The following is a 19,073-nucleotide window of genomic DNA, read 5'->3' on the forward strand; positions in this document are numbered from 1 at the left end:
ATAAGGTTACTATCAATAGGACTCTGAGCAGCAGGACAAGGCAATATTCAATATTAACATCAAGTGTTCCAGACCCAATCATGTGAGCAAATCTTATAAACTATCTCGATCTACCTTAGAAATCCAGGTGTATTTCTCCTTAAGTTTCCACCTTGACCTTCCCATCTGGATCAAGGCACTAATCCAGGTATATTAGGATATATCAGTGATCACACAGACTCTACCTTGCCCTGCAAGAAGAAAATTTATGGCCAATATCATCTATAACAAGCCTGGCCACTGAGTTAAGGTTAACCTGAATACATTCCAGGACTGAGGTGGTATCTTTGATCACCTCAACTAATATTGAAGAGAAATTTTGTGTCACTTTTTCCTTCATGAACTTGTGTATCATCCTTGTGCAGGGGCTATGCTAATCTTCGCTGTATCATTCCAATTTTAGTATATGTGCTGCTGAAGCAAGCACTTATATCACCTTGTCTAATACAATTTTCTAATTCTAATTTTTCCTACTATGACTCAGATTGTAGAGAAAACTATGACATTGGTATAAGTAGCAAATCAGTTACCCCTCTAGAAGGCTCCCCAAGCAACTAAGTGTAGCTCATTTTGGAGATACAATGCAGTCATTTAAGGGTTACATTACCCACTGGGAGTGTTTTTTAACTTGGAGACCTCTTGTGATTACTCTTAAGAGGACAATAATAATTTTATGGGAGAGAAATAAGGTAATACTTGGCTTCCACACAAGACCTATAATCCCAAAAGCACTCTTGATGTCCCTAAAAGGATGGAGCCATTTATAATTATTGGAGCACCTAAAGTGGAATCTATATCATCCAAGATCACAAGTTGACATTGCCCAGTGTGGCCTCCTAGCCATCTGGTAGGTCTCAGGTTTCTCAATTCAGTTTGAATACTTCAGTCTAGTCATTTTTTTTGTAGGTAATGTTTGAGGACAGTTACTCCACTCTGTCTTATGTACACTATCAGCCAGATAACCTTCATCCATTCCAGAGAATCACTCTGCTACAGCAGTGGAAATATGGATGAAACAGATAACTAAAGGTGTTTACAAGAATTTTACTGGGAAGTATAGGGACTAGGATTATCACCTTCTCTTTTGATAGACTTTTTGGTAATTTTAAGATGAATGGCAATCAAACGGTGGCCAGAGCTTCCTTATAGGAAATTACAGACCCAGAAATCAATTACATTTAAGTGCTTATTAGCTTGGGAAAGATACACAAGAGGATTTTTCTTGAAGAAGGCTCTAGGAGTGGTCTATAGGAAAAAAGAAATATTAATGTTCCTTTGCCATCCGTCTTTCCAAGGGTCTAACTAAGATGATCTTGCCCAAGTGACAGTTTGTTGCTCTCCTCCAGTGCCTGAAATACTTGTATCTCATTACAGTAGCTGTAACTTTACCTTTTCTCAATCATCCCCTCCTGACAGTCACAGTTTTAATTTTGAAGGGACAGGTACAAAAGTTAAGAACAATTTAATTAAAATTATAAAGCTCTGTTATTTCCCTTACTTTGGCCAGTATGGGTGACTGTCGGCAACTTAACAAGCAATGTACTCAACCAAGTGGTCATTATCTTTATAATGTAACTATGCCACTCTTCTAAGATAATCTAGGTGGTTGAATAAGAATTAAATAAAGGTTGTACAAACCAAGATATCCCAGAGTTGATATTAGGGGAAAGTAAAAAGTACCATGCTCAATAATGGTCAGGGTGGAGTTCCAAAATCTGTATCTATCTCTCTCTCTCTCTCTCTCTCTATCTCTATCTCTATCTCTATCTCTCTATCATCTCTATCTCTATATCTCTCTTTATCTCTATCGCTATAATCTATTTCTATCTATCTATCAATCTATCTAATCATTTTATCCTTTTTGGAAGCAGTGACTGAAAAGAGATGACCCATTTCTGAGCACAGCTTTATTTGGTGGCAAAGTGATATACTAAGGTGTGTAAATGAGGAAGACTTGAGGGAGATATACCCAGAAACCTTTTTAAGTCAATTTTTGAGAGTATTCCAATGTTCTACAATACAAGATGCCTGTGGTTCTTATGTAGTATAGGAAGTCCATTGAATCGCTTAATTATTAGCTCATTGTCATGTGACCTTTAGATAAAAGATGCACCAGTATAAGTCTATAAGTGGTCTATAAAGCTGAACATGTGACATAGACTAGTTTAAAGAGCCGTTGTCATGTGTCAGACTATGCTGATCAGATTTGGAACAATAATCTGAAAAAAGTCAAGAGCTGTGAGGCATTGCTGATCCCCCTGAGAGGGCTCAATAGTTTGGTTTAGTCAATATGCTTTGAACAGGTGAGTGCAACACCCAATTTGCTGTGGCTGCTCCTACCACAGGACAAACACATCCACTTATGGTAATATTCATATGTCTGGCATGCTGTGGTAAACTGTAGATTATAAATTTATGGTCCTTGGGACGCCTGGGTGGTTCAGTCGGTTAAGCCTCAGACTTCAGCTCAGGTCATGATCTCATGGTCCATGAGTTCAAGCCCCACATCAGGCTCTGTGCTGACAGCTCAGAGCCTGGAGCCTGCTTCAGATTCTGTGACTCGCTCTCTCTTTGTTCCTCCGTCTTTCCCTCTCTGTCTCTTTTTCTCTCAAAAAATAAAAATAAACATTAAAAAAATTAAACTTATACTCCTTGACTTTGTGCTCAATGTATGGCAATGGATATGTTGCCATATCTGGTAGGAGGTAAATCTATACAAGAACAGAAACACTCTAGACAATGCAGCATACCAATTCCACTTGGTCTCATCAAAGAACAGGTCTTCACCCATCACTGTAAGCATCTCCATGATTGGCCCAGATGGTTCAATAAGCAGTATGGTTTGTTTCCACAGTTTGTAGTCCTAAAGAGATGTCTCTAATCTGGCAGTCTGTAGTTCACCAGGTGGCAGAATAAATAATCTAGACTACTGGCAGCAGCTCAAGAGGCAGTAAACATAAAATGAGTTTCATCAAGGAGTGTATCGGTTAACTGAATTGAACCATCATGTCCATGCTCAGTTATGCATAGCTGGTGTTGCTGTTGTACAGCTGTAGCAGTCCAGTGGATACCATCAAGTGTCAGTTTAGGTGAAATATCAGTGAACAAGGCCTAGGCATTTAGGGTAACCTCCGTGAATCAAGGATCCTGTTGGATCCAAGGACCCAAAGCCAACAGCTTTGCTTCAATTGGTGGAGAGGAGGATAAAGATTTCCTCAGAGAGATGATTACCATTTTTTTTCTTTTCATATAAAAAAAAGATGCTATAGGGGCCAGGCAGGCACTGTTTTTGAATATACCATTTCTATTTGACAAGGGAGGATTATTGGACCCTTCCTTGTTAGCCATTGTTACACATTGAATCCAAGTCAACCCTACCCCAAATGGTAATATTAGGCTGGAAAGTCACAAAGCCTTCAAGGAATCAGTGTGCAGTTTTAAGTAGAGTCTTACAGCAGCTGATTGCTGCTTTTCATAAGGGGTAACTATGTCATGGAGGCAACAAACCCAAAATATCAAAAAACATCTCTGAATGTAGGGTGCCTTCTTTTGCCAGAGACTCCAGACAGCAAAACTGTCAGTCAGAGGCACTTGCAGCTTCAAGAGGATAGTAGTTTAGAGAACATGGAAAGCTCATTGGATAGCTTCCAGCATACATTTTGGTCTGGACCCCATTCAAAGGATGCTTATTTGTGGTCTAGCCAATATAATGGTCCAAGAAGAATGCCCACTTGCTTCAAATACCCAAAGAGTTCAATAAATTATTGGATCTCTCTTTGGGGAATAGCAAAGTGACAGTAGTTTTTCCTTAATTGCTGGAGGTTTGAGAGTTTTTATATAAACTCACATAGGCCCAAGATACTCCGTGGCTGGTAGCCCTCTGAATTATGTTGGGATTTATCAGCCACTCTTGTTGGTAGAAATATAATAACACTGCAGTCAAGGCCATTGACATAAAGGCTTCTGACTTGCCAACCCCCAACTCATCTTTTTAGTGAAAACTTCAGACGTTAGAAAGTAGAGGCATTAGTGTTATCCTGGCCCAACTCCTGGTGGCAAATGGCAGGGGGAACTTACGTACTCGTAGATGAGTACTGCAAATGTATCTATGAAGGCACTTTGGTCTTGGTCCTTGGGTACCAGTGGGACAGAAAAGAAGGTACTAGCATTGTTCAACACAAAACACCAAGTGTTATCATTCTGTGCAATGGATTCCTTTATAGGACTATAGCAGCAACAGCTGGATCCAGTTAGCAATAATCTAAAGTAAAGCTTTATCTCCTGTTATCATTTTTCACTGACCATAGGTTTGTTGTGTTAATTGGAACCTACTCTTGCTACTTTAAGATTTAACCAAAGCTGTGATTTCCATTTGTCCTCCTTATATTAAATATATATTTTTGTTGGACCACTCTGAGTTGGACAGGCAGACACACTGGGAAGTGATTTATACGTGCCACTAGCAATTTTCTATATGTAACACTCCCTGATTGGGAGAATCCACTCTGGATTTTATAAGTGTTCACAGCACACAGATTAATATACATAAATGTGTATAAAACATTAATATACATTACTGTACATTCAGCAGTGGAAATCCTAATAGTATGTTGAATTGGCCCAAAGAGTCTCATCCACAAAAATTTATTAGCTCTTCTTCCCCAGTGTGTACCTAGCCTAAATTTTATTGCCTGAATCTGGATACCCCTACACCTATGGAACCAGAGAGGATTGTGAGTTGGGCACCTTTCTCCAAAAGAATTATATAAGTTTGAGTTTCTTTTTTTCCCAAATTTTCCAGCTTACCTAGATGGGTGCACATGGCCTTTAGTTCTACTTGTGTTTCAAGGACACCTAGAACTCATTCAAACCATCTTTCTCAAAGTGGCTTAAGTCAGGGTAATGAACAGAGAAGAATCAGAGAGCCTGGAGGAATTAGAAGGCAAGGCACACTTGCTTTCAAATTTGAACAGTGGTGACAGCATGTAGCTCAACCAAATGAACCTCTAATATTTTCAGTCCACCCAAAGCCCTATATGAGCAGCAAGATCATCCTTACTGACACCCGATATTTTAGGTTTGGGGACCCCTTCATTCAACTGCCATTGTCACATTGCTTTCTGGTTGAAGCTGCGCAATTCATTTCCTTTGGCTCATTTGTATTTAATATACAGAGTAATGCTGCCCTCCTCCCCTTCCTCTTCCTCTTCCTCTCCCTCTTTCTCCTCCTGTTCCTTTTTCTCCTCCTTCTCCTCCTCCACCACTTCTTCCTCTTCTTCTTCTTCTTCTTCTTCTTCTTCTTCTTCTTCTTCACAGATTTCACTCTAATCTAGGGCATTTTCAGTTACATTATCAAAATAACAACTAGTAAGTTCTTGCAGAGTTTCAACATAAAGCCTAAGGGAGTTTTTCACGGTGGCATAACTTGCTAAACAAATTTATCTAGATTTTCTTGGGTCCATTCTCATTCGTTAGTGGGCCATTTCCATCAGCACTGTAAAGCTAATTCAGGGAAGTAAGAACCCCAATATTAGTCAATGCCTCATCCATGGTTTCTCAGAAGAGTTTGTCTTTCCCAAGGAAATATCCTTGAAAGGGACGAAACTCCCTCAAAGTAGCCAGGACCCACTGCAAAAAAACCCTGAGGCCATTACTGTCATCTCTGAAAAGATCTAGGGTTGGCATGCTATGTCACAGAAGCCTCTAAGCCATAAGACAACTCATCTATGGCCATTCTTTGTTAACAGGCAGTATGTGCCCCAAGTTAAGCATTATATTCCTCATGTCTCATCTCCCAAATCAACTAACAAAAACTCTAATCCTTTGCCTGATTTCTGCCCACAGAGGTCATAAATTTCCCTCTATTTTTCCTTGGCACATCTCATTTGAATGAAAAGTGGTGGAACTTTCTGTCATCAACCCCCAGGAAAAATTTTAGTACCAGTTGTTGCAAAGCCAAAGACCTGAGGATGATCACTGGGTGGGGGCCCAGTTTCACCTCTTACAAGAGAATTAGCAACACCCTGGGCATCATTTTAGTAGTTGTCTTTATACTTACTTCCTAGTGCTTGGTCTGAAACCATCTCTTCAATTCCTCTTAATTAAAAGATTATAAAGTGGAAGATCCTACTTAACCCACTTAATGATACATGAACTTTCCTCTACCCCTATTAATAAGCCTGTGAGACCCTAATCTTTCTGCTTGGAGAAAGCCATGTCTCCATCAGCATCCCATCTCTCAGAAAAATGGAGGGATTTGAGATTTCACCTAACAAGTTATTCTACCTCTCTTTCACGGATGCTCAGAGAAGATGATCAATCAGGCAGTCAATCTCTTGGATAAGAAACAAAGAACTTTATTATTTCCTATGACTGTTATATCAGTATTTACGTTGGTTCCTCAAGCTCCAGTTCCCATAGGGGAGCACAAAGAAGTTCATGTAATATCTATATATGTACTGGGTTACAATACAAGGAGAAAACCTGAGTTAGAAAAACCAAATCCTTTCTACCAGGTAGAAAGTATGCCTGATTTTTACCCAAAGGGAAAGATATTTTTGTTGTACTGGACAGTAGTATTAATGACAACAACAAAAATCAACAAATCCAATGAACCAACCAACCACCAACCAACCAATAAAACAAAACCAAACAAAACAAAAACACCAACACCAAAACCCAACCAACCAACCAACCAACTAACCAACCAACCCACCAACTGTTCTTGCTCCAGAGAAAAGAGCTACCTCTATTTCCTGAGGCTATTTGCTATGCTAACATCCTTGAAATAATAGTCCAGAACAAAGGCCTAAGACTTGCAGAAATGTGAGAGACCCATGAAGAATTATCTTCCAACATTACCTGTAAAAATGTATTAAAGTGCATGCTCTCCCTATCTTTGTCTCTGTCTCTGTATCCATCTCTGTCTTTTCTACAGTCTCTCTCTCTCTCTCTCTCTGTCTCTCTCTCTGTCTCTCTCTCTCTCTCTCTCTCTCACACACACACACACACACACACACACACACACACAAACACACACACAGCAAATGTTGAAGAAGTGTTTCTGAGGTATCTTACAGCTTTAAAACAATTCTCAGGAATTTTATAATAAAAAATATTAGGATGTTCATTTGATGTGAACCTTAGAATTTCTTTAATAGCTGATAGGATAAGAAACTCTGACTTCTTCAGTAATCATTAATGGGAAATGGAATAAATTCCTACCATATTCATAAACTAGATAAGAGGAATGGTGGCAGAGAATAAATGGGAAACTGATATGTGGCAACGTTGAAAGTCACAAAATTAGGAGCATTATGTGCAGCTAAGCAGATATCAGGCTGAGGAAATAGGCTGGAATGAGAAAGTTTGGCAAATATTTGAAAAAAGAAAACAATTTGAGTTAAATTTATAAATGAAAAGAAATCCAGTCAGTTAAGGTGATGGAGGAGGAGTGAGGGTAAAGCAGTCCCGCTTCACTGAGCAAGATAATAGTCTGCTCAGAGTATTCTGGACCCTGGAATTTTAGAGACTAAAGATTTAAGGTGGCTATAAAAGAATGAATTGTAGTAGTTGACATAGGAAGGATGAATAAGGATATCAATTGAAGCCTACTCAATGTAAGAAAAATCTGGCAATGTTTCAGAGATGATGATAGTCAAAACTATATATGGAAGAAGAAAAAATTCCTCTCAGAATTTTTCAGTACAGAAGCCATTTAACTCACATGGAAGTGAAGGTCTTTGGGACAGCCAGCTATTTCACAGGACATAAAGATCTTCTCCAGTGGGAGGTAACAGATATAGCCCTCCCAGCTCCTGTCTGAAGATATATGCAGCCCAAGTTTAGGAAATGCCTATTATTATATTATTTTTATTGTACCATAAATATTCATAGCATCATACCACAGAGGAAAATTGTGCCGAAGGAGAGATAGAATTCCAGCATCAATGAGCTTATGGAGCAATGTAATATGCAGAAGGAACAGAAGGAGAAATGTAATATACTGACTTTTAATTTTTATTTGAGACTGATGTTCATGCCTATCTAAAGCCAGGCTCATTAGCAGAGGAGCAAAATAAATTATATTAGTACAGGAGGGAAGCATACTACAAATCCCAGACTCTAGTTTTGACAGACTTATTTATTGCATAAATATGATGAAAATGTAATGATTACCATTTATAATTATGTTTTGCAGCCAGGTTTTGTTAGTCCTTTTTAGAAACGAACACATGTAATGTACAAGAGATATAGAATAAGGCCAGTTTATTCTCTCAAGAACAAATATCTTTGTACAGTCAAGGGTCTCACACATAGAATGGACACTTCTTATTTGATATTCCCATCTGGATCTGCCTTGAAACTGGGAACTAAAAAGAGCAATGCAGAGGTTTAATACATCAAGACTTAGTCTTCCTAAAATCTCTAGCATAACTCCACAATGAAATACAGTCCATTTGTACTTAGCTTTCTCAGAAGCCACCTACTTTGATTGACTCTTGAATCATGCTGCCTGTGTAGTCTATCTCGCAACAAAATCTAAGTTTATGTGTATATGTATTACAGAAGCTAAACACATCTGGAAAGTAGGACTGTGGAAACACATTTGTATAGATTTGTGTACATTGTCATGTACACAACAAAGTGGATTTTGAATTGCAACTTTGGAATACAGTTCTATCAGTAGCTTTGTGTAGACATGAGTATGTGGAATTGACTTTGAATTCTAGAAGTATGGGTTCAGTTTGATTTTACTTGCAACATCTCTAGGGAAACCACTGAAGAAAGTTGTATTATCAAGTAAATAATAATTTTAACATTTATCCAGTCTTTTCTATGTGTCAGGCATGAGATAAACATTTATATGCAAATTCTTATTTAATTCTCACCACAATCCCATGAGGCAGATACTATCTATTGTCTCAATTACATACATGAGGCTTAGGAAGTTATGTAACTTTCCTGAACTCATAAACCAGTTAAATGATATTATCAGGACTTAGGCCAGGTTCTAAATGACCTTGGAGTCCAAGTTCTTCATCAAGATCTCTGCATGATCTTGAGAAACACCTAAGCACAGTCTAGGATTCTGCAAAGAAATAAATCTAAAATTGATTTGAAAAAGAAAGATGAGGCATGTAATTCAGTTAACTCAATTTGTTAGAACATGTTATTTAAAAAATGTTTCTGTTCTACTCTCCCACATTGGAAAGTTATCTTTATCAAGAATCCTGAGTCACAGAATGGAAATCCAACCTGGGAAACTGCCCTGCAAATACAAGCTGCTTTTTTCCAAAGGGCCCTGCATTATTGTGGGTGGTTCAGCATGAAATATCACCTTTTTCAGAATCATACTCAGTCCATTATAATCCCAATGATAATTTCAACATCTCAACTTCATAGCTAAATCTCTCAACAATAGTTTGTTATGAAAAATAGGGACACCTGGGTGACCTAGTTGGTTGAGCGTCCGATTTTGGCTCAGGTCATGATCTCATGGTTTGTGAGTTCAAGCCCCGCTTTGGGCTGTGTGCAGATAGCTCAGAGCCAGGAGCCTGCTTTGGATTCTATGTCTCCCTCTCTCTGCTCCTCCCCTGCTCATGCTCTGTCTCTTCTGTCTCTCAAAAATGAATTAACTTATAAAAAAAATTAAAAAAAAGAAAAAGAATTTTAAGAATTAAAGAAATACCTTAAAACGCTGCAAGTTACAGAGTCCATGTTTAGACATATCATTGAGTACAGAACAGTCATACTTAGTAGTTCAATGTATATTGATCAGAAATAATAGTTCTCTAATCTTGCAAAATGATTTACTCAATAAAATATTTAAATGATCTATATAAATGTTCAGGTGAAAGCTGAACAATTACGTTATTTAATTGTGCTCAATTATTTTCCTGGGAAAATAAAATGGATTCTGCTTAAAATTTTGATAGAATAAATGAATCACCACTTTGTATGAGAACTAAGAGACAAGAGTATTAAAAATATATAGCCACAATAATTTGTTAATGGATACACAAGGTAAAAAGAGATGTAAATTATAACATCAAAACCATTAACTATGTGTGGAGGGGCAGTGAGAGAGTTAAAATGTAGAGCTTTAGTATGTATTCAAAGTTAACTTAAACTAGACTGTTATAAATATAAGATGTTTAAATATAGAGAATAAACTAGTGGTTGCCAGAAGGGAGATGGGTAGAGGAATGGTTGAAATAGGTGAAGGGAATTAAGAGGTAAAAACTTGCGGTTATAAAATAAATAAGTCATGGAAATGAAAAGCACAGCATAGGGAATATAATCAATAATATTGTTATAACTTTGTATGGTGGCAGATGGTAACCGTACCTACAGTTAACATTTCATAATGTATATAAGTGTCAAATCACTGTGTTGTACACCTGAAACTAATATAGTATATGTCAATTATACTTCAATTTAAAAAAATAAGTAAAGGATGTTTTATGTAAACCTCATGGTAACTACAAAGCAAAAATCTATAGTAGGAACACAAAAGATAAAGAGAAGGGAATCTAGAATAGAATATCACCATATAGAATATCATCATATCACGAAGAAGAAAGCAAGAGAAAAGGGAAGAAAAAAGGAATTACAAAACAGGCACAAAATAACAAAATGGTGACAGTAAATCCATACCTATCAATAATTGCTTTAAATGTAAATGGACTAAATTCTCCAATCAAAAGACGAAGAAAGACTGAATGGGTAAACAAAATAGCACCCAACTATATGTTGCCTATAGGAAATCCATTTCAGCATTAAGAATACACAGACTGAAAGTGATGGGATGGAAATAGATATGCCATGCAAATGGAAACCCAGAGAGGGCATGGGTAACTATACTTAGACAAAATAGACTTTAAGACAAAGTTTGTAATAAGAAACAAAGAAGATCATTATATATTGGTAAAGAGGTCATTCTAACAAAAGGATACAACATTTCTAAATATTTTATGCACCCAACATCAGACTGTCTAAATATATAAAGCAAAAGCAACAGATCTGGGGAGAAAGAAACAGCATAACAAAAATAGTAGGGAACTTTGATATCCCACTTTCAGTAACTGATTGATCATCCCAACAGAAAATCTATATGGAAACATTAAACTTAAACTATGCATTAGACTAGGTGGACCTAACAGGCATACACAGAATATTCCATCCAAAAGCAACAAAACACACATTCTTCTCAAGGGTACATGGAATATTCTCAAGGATAGATCATATGTTGAGCCTGAAAGAGGTATGGTGTCCATGCAGACATGGCCAAATAGGTCCAAGAGGACTCATCCTGGATTGTGCAGGAGCAGGAGGTTGGACCAACATGAATATCTGGCACTGGACAGAATGGGTCACCATCAGCTGGCCCAAGGGGAAGCTCTGTGAAGTCCTGATGGACATTTTTGTGGAGAATTCAAGATCATTGAGCTGAAGGAAGTGGAAGGCAAGGTTTCCAGCAGCAGCCACAAAGGAAAGCCGATTTTCCTCAATGAGTGGAACATGAAACTTGGGTGGAACGGTTCAATTAAGGAATCTGGTGTGAGGCACAAAGGATTGATTGAAATTCTGAATCTCTCTGAAGAAAATGAAGTAGATGACGCTGAGGTAAACATGAGTAAAAAGAAAAATGATGGAGATATATGGAAGGATATTAAGAAAACTTTAGGCACCACCAAGTCAGGGAGGTTCTTGGAGATTACCTGAAGCAATTTAAGACAGAATTTACAATGGGAATAATTTTACCATTGAAAACTTTGGCAACCCAGGATTGACTGCTAAAAGGAAAGTGAGTGAGAGTACTTTACAGGCCTCATTTCCAGTGGCGTTGGGAATAAGGATTCTAACTGTGGCATTACTCATGATGAAACTGTTTGGCACAACTGTGAAACAGCTGTGCAGCATCTTCACTGTGAAAGACTTTGTGCAAAATTTTCTAAATCTTCAGTTGTATGAGAAGCTGTAAAGGGAGGGAAATTCTAGGAATAAAGGATACATCACTGGTGAATATATAAAATTGTTAACAAATAAAAAGGTCATCATGAAATGGAGATGTAGGGACTAGCTAGAAGAACACTATTCGACAGTTGCACTGAATTTTGTGTCCTCATCAGGGCAAATGAAATTACAGTTGAAAGGTAAGAGTTCCTGTCCCTAAAGAAGAGAACATGAAATTCTGTTGCCAGAAGCAGCATTTTGAAGAAATAAAAGGTTTGCTGCAGCTGACCACCTTAAATTGTGAATTGGAAAATTTTATAAGGGGATTACTTTCTGTAAGTAGAAAAAGTGTCAAGTTTACTTCTTCCCCATTGTTACTTTTAAAAAAGAAAACAAAAACTATTAGTTTATATTGGATGAAATCCACGAACTTATAGGGAATGTAAAGCATTGTTTTAATCTTTACTATGGCTTGATTCTGCATTGAGTTAAAAGCAGCAAGCAACCTGAAGTCAGATATTAACCTTACCTCCCATAGACACTCCTTTGGGAATAGATTGAGTCCCTGAGTACAGATAATGGAAGTTTCCCAAGCTAAAGTTTGTCTGAGCAAATTTAGTTCAGGAAGAAAAAATAATAAATTGCATGTTGATAGTATTTATTCATTGAAAAACAAACAGGGGAAAAAACCAAATGAAAACAAAAAACTCAAAATGAAAACCTTAAAACATACTTGTTTTTTTCTTCATGTTTTTACATTTTAGTAAAGAAGTTCTACCTGACCTCTCATTACATTTTCTTGAAGAGAGCAATGCACCTATTATCTATTCAAATTGTTCTGCTAAAAAGATAGGGAAAAAATTAAGCACAGTATTTACCAAATTATTAATACTCCAGAATTGTAATAGCCATTTTTGTTTACATTTTGAAATTAGATCCAGAGAGGAAGCAGATGATCCATTATGGAAAAATCTTTTAAAGTTCAAACTGCAATTTTAAAACAACCCTTTCATTCTCCCTATTTTGTGAATACAGGGTGGATATGGATTAGCTTTGAAAAGGAAAGGATTCAAAAACTACAAAATGGACAGGCCTGGGGAGCAAGAGACCCAAGTCATGCTCCTAGGTTTACTGCTAGTACTAATGTGGGCCTCAGTTGCAAGGTCAACAGCACAAACCTCACTCTTGTCTTCATACAGTGTGAAGGAACTTTACAAATATCTATGAAATGAAGCACGTGGCTGTTCTTCGGAGTTTCAGCATGGCCATGAAATCTGTCTGTGCAAAGCAGTTCTAGTGCTCCCTTGAGGGTTGGAAATAGTCACAGAAGAAGCTAGCCTTGGACCCAGCTCAGTCAGAAGGTTCTGTATGAAATGAGGTAATGAGGTTTTGCTGAAGTGGGGATCAGTTTAGAATGCTCCCAAGGATCATGAACAAAACCAGATGGTCTTTGAGGTAAACTGTCAAAGTTCCCAGGAAAGAACTCCAAGAATGGACTAAGAATGATCCATCCATGACGCTACTATAAACTTCTCTGGTCCCTTAATGGTAACAGTCCTTCCAGAATTTCTTTAAATCTCCAAATTTATATCTGTGTAAAAATTCATGACTGGGAAAACTTCTGTGCTGCTGATTCCCTTCCTGAGATACAGTCATGCACACAGGGGCACTGGTCAGTTGCCTCCAAATTTACAGAACTCAGAGATTTGTTCTCACCATAGGAAGTCCAACCACTCTAGGGGCTAGTGCAAAAGCAGTGCATTGAGAAAGGCCCATTCTTTGTGTAAAAGAGTTTCATATGTCACCTTGTGTCTTGCAACCTTGTTATGATCACATATTAACTCCAGGAGACCTTTTCTTTTCTTTTCTTTTCTTTTCTTTTCTTTTCTTTTCTTTTCTTTTCTTTTCTTTTCTTTTCTCTTCTCTTCTTTTCTACTCTTTTCTTTTCTTTTCTTTCTCCTTGCCTTCCCTTGCCTTCCCTTGCCTTCCCTTGCCTTCCCTTGCCTTCCCTTGCCTTCCCTTGCCTTCCCTTGCCTTCCCTTCCCTTCCCTTCCCTTCCCTTCCCTTCCCTTCCCTTCCCTTCCCTTCCCTTCCCTTCTCTTCTCTTCTCTTTTCGTCAATTCTTTTGGGTTTTCTACATACATAATCTTATTCTCTATGTAATCTATTTTTCATTGTCAATCTGGATTACTTTAGTTTATTTTGCTCTTTCTTTATGAGAGTTCTTATCATGAATGGTTGCTGGACTTTGCCCAAATCCTTTTATATAATCATGTGATTTTTCTTTTTAGCTTATTGATGTGATGAATTACATCAATTCGTTTTTGAGTGTTGAACCAGCCTTGCATACCTGAGGTAAATCTCACTTGGTCATGTTGTATAATGCTTTTTATACATTGTTAGATTAGATTTGCTAATATTTTGTTTACGATTTTTGTATCCGTGTTCAGGAAAGTTATTGGTTTTAGTTTTCTTTTCCTATAATGTCTTTTTCTGGTCTTGGTATTAGGGTAATACTGGTCTTTTAGAATAAATTAGGTTGTATTCCTTCTGCTTCTATCTTCTGAGTTTTCAAAGAATTGGTATAGATTATTTCTTAAATGTTTGGTAGAATTCACTGGCCTGGTGCTTTCTATTTTCAGAGATTGCTGATTGTTGATTCAATTTCATTAATAGATGTAGGCCTATTCAGAATGTATATTTCTTCTTGGGCGAATTTGGCAGATTAAGTATTTCAAGGAATTGATCTATTTCATCTAGGTTATAAAATGTGTAGGCATTGAGTTATTCATAGTATCTAATTTGCTTTATTATTATCCTTTTACTGTGCAATCTTTATCTAGTTTTTTAAGCTGGAAACATAGGTTATTGACTTAGATCTTTCTTCTTTTCTAAGATATTTATTTAGTGGTATATATTTCCTTCTACTTACTGCTTTCACTGCATCTCACAACTTTTGATAAGTTGTATTTTCATTTAGTTCAAGATATTTTAAAATGTATCTTGAGATTTTTTTTTTTGGCCCATGTGTTATTTAGAAGTGGATTTTGTTTCTGACACTATTCAATATGCAGGCTATTTTTTCTCCTCAATGATTTTAAAATCATACAACGCACAAATTTGTATATATACAAAAACATATTTCATGCTTCTTATTCTGTTTTACGGACATATTTGTCTATTTCCATGTACATACTACAATGTTTTGCTCATTTGGCTTTACAGTGCTTTGATATTTTCTACACCACTAATTCTCAATACCATGTTGTTTCATGTGGCTAGGAAATATTTGGAAGGTATGGGAGTGTTTTAAGGTGTCACAATGGCTGAAGGTATGCCACTTGAATTTTACTAAGTGAAGGCCAGAGATGTTGATAAATTCCAATAAATGAAAGAGTGCCACTGAACAAAAAAAAAATATTTTAATCAAAATGTCAGAAATACCTTATTTGAGAAACCCTGTTTAAGGAAAAAAAAAAACAAAACCAAAAATACAAGAAAACAAATGGGGGCGCCTGGGTGGCGCAGTCGGTTAAGCGTCCGACTTCAGCCAGGTCACGATCTCACGGTCCGTGAGTTCGAGCCCCGCGTCAGGCTCTGGGCTGATGGCTCGGAGCCTGGAGCCTGTTTCCGATTCTGTGTCTCCCTCTCTCTCTGCCCCTCCCCCGTTCACGCTCTGTCTCTGTCTGTCCCATAAATAAATAAAAACGTTGAAAAAAAATTAAAAAAAAAAAAACAAATGAACAAAAATTAAATAAAAAACAGTATAGAATCAGTAGGTCAAGTACAATTTTTAAACATGAATTTGGCTGGCATTCTTTTGAACCTATTACGTAATTTGGAGGAGAATGAAGGTAAAAGCTGATCATCTAGGAAAACCAATTATCACCTATTTGACATCTTTAAAAAAGTTTTATTTTTTTCCTCCACTTAGGTTTTATACATCCTTGTCAGATTAATCCATAGTAACCTCATAGGTTTTGCTAATACTGTGAATCAAATTTGCCTTTTATTTTGCATGATATTTTTTATCATATATTCCCATTGTATTTTCTAGTACTTATAGATTATGTGAAAGAATAAGAAAGCCATCAAGTTTTGTTTTTTGTTGTTGTTATTGTTCTTGTGGGTTTTTTTTTTGTTTGCTGATATACTCAATAACATTTTAGAACTCTTTAATTAGACCTAATTTTTAAAATTTGTTTGGTTTATTAATTCTACTATTATTTTGAGATAGACCGTCATGTTTTCTGCAAGAGCAAATTTTTTCTACCATTCAAGTATCTCATGTATGTGTTACTTTGTATAATTACATTAACTAGGAACTCAAATAGTGATGATACTGGCATCTTATTTCTCACTTTAATGGACTGTTGCTAATATTTTGTCATTAAATATACTGTTGGCTCTGTTTCTACTAGATATGCTTAAACAAACATTTTGCTTTATTCCCAGAATATCAACTATTTTTTTATAAAGAAATGTTAATCTGAGTATACACTCTGCAGAAAACCCTAAATTATTATGGTTTAATTGTTTAATATAAGATGAAAAGTGGGAGACACCTAATTGACCAAGTTGTTCCAATGGCAATTTTAAAATCAATTTTAGTAACAATTCCCCCAATACTCTCTTCTCTCTGTATTTACATATTTGTATTTATTTTCTTCAAATTTGAAATGGCTCTAATGTTGATTCTACCTCAGTATTACTACTGCTAGTTAACAAACACCTGTAAGGTAAGCTGGATACTACTCTAAATGTCTTGTGTATATTACTTAGTTTTTCCTCCTGACATCCTCATGTAGATATTATTGCCTTCATTATAGAGATAAAGAATCAATCACAGGAAAGATAAGTGACTCATACAACTGATAATTAACTATAATGAAAGATATTGGATGAAGATGGCATACTAATCAAATGTCTCTTAATACCCTTCCCACTTAATCTCAAATAATGAATGGCTTTATTGCATTCCTATGTATCACTGAAAGATATGATCTTTTGTTTCTCATCTGTTCGTTTTGTATTTTTTCTGATAGTTACCAATGATCTGTATTTGGATTAATGTCCTTCAGATTTATGATCTATCATTTTCTGGGGTGTGTAGCACTGTTGTATCTAGCAGCAAATCTGTACAATGGCACCAGTGGTACCTATGGGACATCCACACAAGTGCATTTCTTCAGCATAATCTTGGCTGTGATTCCTCCTACAAAGCTTCTGTTGTTTTCTGCCCATTTTCCTAGCAGCTCTTCCATCCTGCCAGCTAATTCTGTGAGGTATCCAACATTCTTTCAACAAATTTATTTTCTCTTTTTATTAGCTAGAGCTATTTTTGCTGCCCACAACCAAAATCCCTAACTGAGAAAGTGTTACCAGGGAATGGGTGCATTGGATACCTGCAAGAGAATGTGGAGACTATCAATCCTTTATCTGGCAGAGCTGGGTCAGAAACTAGTCAAAATCTTACTTAAATGCCAATATGGGAATTCAACAGCCGTGAAAAAGCTAATCAAATCATTGCCTGTGGTCACCTGGCATCAAGTGCTCGTTGCAGGCATGACTTTTGGGAGTTGAGTTGCGTCTACCATACAACAATAGGATGTACATGAAGAATTTATGGACTTAGTAAAGGGGCAGCTGCTTTATACATCAATGGGCAGCTTAAAGAAAGAGAATGACAAGTTAAAATCCTTGAATTCTAGGCTCATAGCACTGACTAAAATCCAGGGAGTTTCTAGGATCAAGATAAAAAGAATCTCTTATCTTTTGTTGCTGCAGGGACTGAGCTGGGTAAAAAACAAAATGTGGTCTTGGAGATAGCAAAATTCAACTATCAGTTGAATTCAGAGCTTTTCCTTCTCTTGTGTGAAAACTACCAAATTGGTAGGAAAAGAATATGTCGGTGTTCTGAACACTAACTTCACCCGTAGTCCATTGACACTGAAGAACATACTAAAAAACTTCCTCATAGTTCTCCCTAAAGACAACTGTAACCACTTACCAGGACCAGGGTTTATTCCCCAGGGAAAGGGGAATAGGCGAATCTTTGGAAGAGGCTATATACAAGCCTTAAGCATATATTAATCCATTGTGCCTATTGGGAAGATTTTCTTTCTTTATGACCTACAAGACCACTTGTGGAGCTCAGGATCAAAATAATGCCACAGGAAGTCCAGTTTTCTCTGGTGCTGGTATATCATGTAGATCTTCACAATTGTTTTACATTACCTTAAACAACAATCTACAGGAGTTTATGGGAGGTGGCTGTTGGTTTTCCTAGATAATAAGGGATTCCCAAAGCAGCTAACTTGGAGACTAATAACAAGGATTTGGGGGAGAGGGGAAAAACAGAGAATTTCTTAAAATGAGCTAAGAACATAAAGAATATCCACGCTGCATGTTAACTCAAAGGACATTTCCTCTCATAATAATTGGGTGGACAAGAGACCATAATTTCTCAGTGTCAGTTACCTCTCCTTCATAGCAACTTCAGACCTTACTTAATGAACAAAGTGACTATGGTGATAAAGACGAGTGCCATTCACAAGTGCAGCAACACAAGATTCCCTTTACAAGTGTATGAGGATAATTTTCCGAAAATGGTAAAAGTGAGCCTTTAATATTGCATCATATGTTTTGGTGTCCATTGAATTTCTTTTTTAATAATTTTGCCATGGAGAGTCCCTATATTGTGGATTAGATACTTATTTTGGATTTGTGTTTAGATTTAATTTCTCTATACATCACGCCTCAAGTGAGCATTGTTAATGAATATCTGAGACAACTGGGTGCCTTATTCAACATCATAACCTCTCATATTTTCTTCCAAGTAAAGAACTTAACCTTCCATAAAAGAAGAAAAACAATGGGATAATGCCTCATGTTACTTTAATCTTATCACATACCTTATTGAAGAATCAGTTATGATACCAAATCATAGAATGTTATTTATGATTTGAAATATTGACTAATATATATACCATTTCTTGAATAGTCAGTATGTATGAGTCCAAAACTTAGGATTGGAATTGGAATTAACACCTCTCCCAATTAGACTTAATTAACCA

General features: G+C 36.7%; 1 pseudogene; it reads right to left on the reverse strand.

The window, feature by feature from the left end:
* Nucleotides 1-351: 351 nt before the first annotated feature.
* LOC121030170 (uncharacterized) lies at nucleotides 352-466 on the reverse strand (annotated as a pseudogene).
* Between the last annotated feature and the right edge of the window lie 18,607 nt (nucleotides 467-19,073).

Source organism: Herpailurus yagouaroundi, unplaced genomic scaffold, assembly GCF_014898765.1.
Source record: "Herpailurus yagouaroundi ecotype Mexico unplaced genomic scaffold, PumYag 139, whole genome shotgun sequence".
Taxonomy (NCBI): domain Eukaryota; kingdom Metazoa; phylum Chordata; class Mammalia; order Carnivora; family Felidae; genus Herpailurus; species Herpailurus yagouaroundi.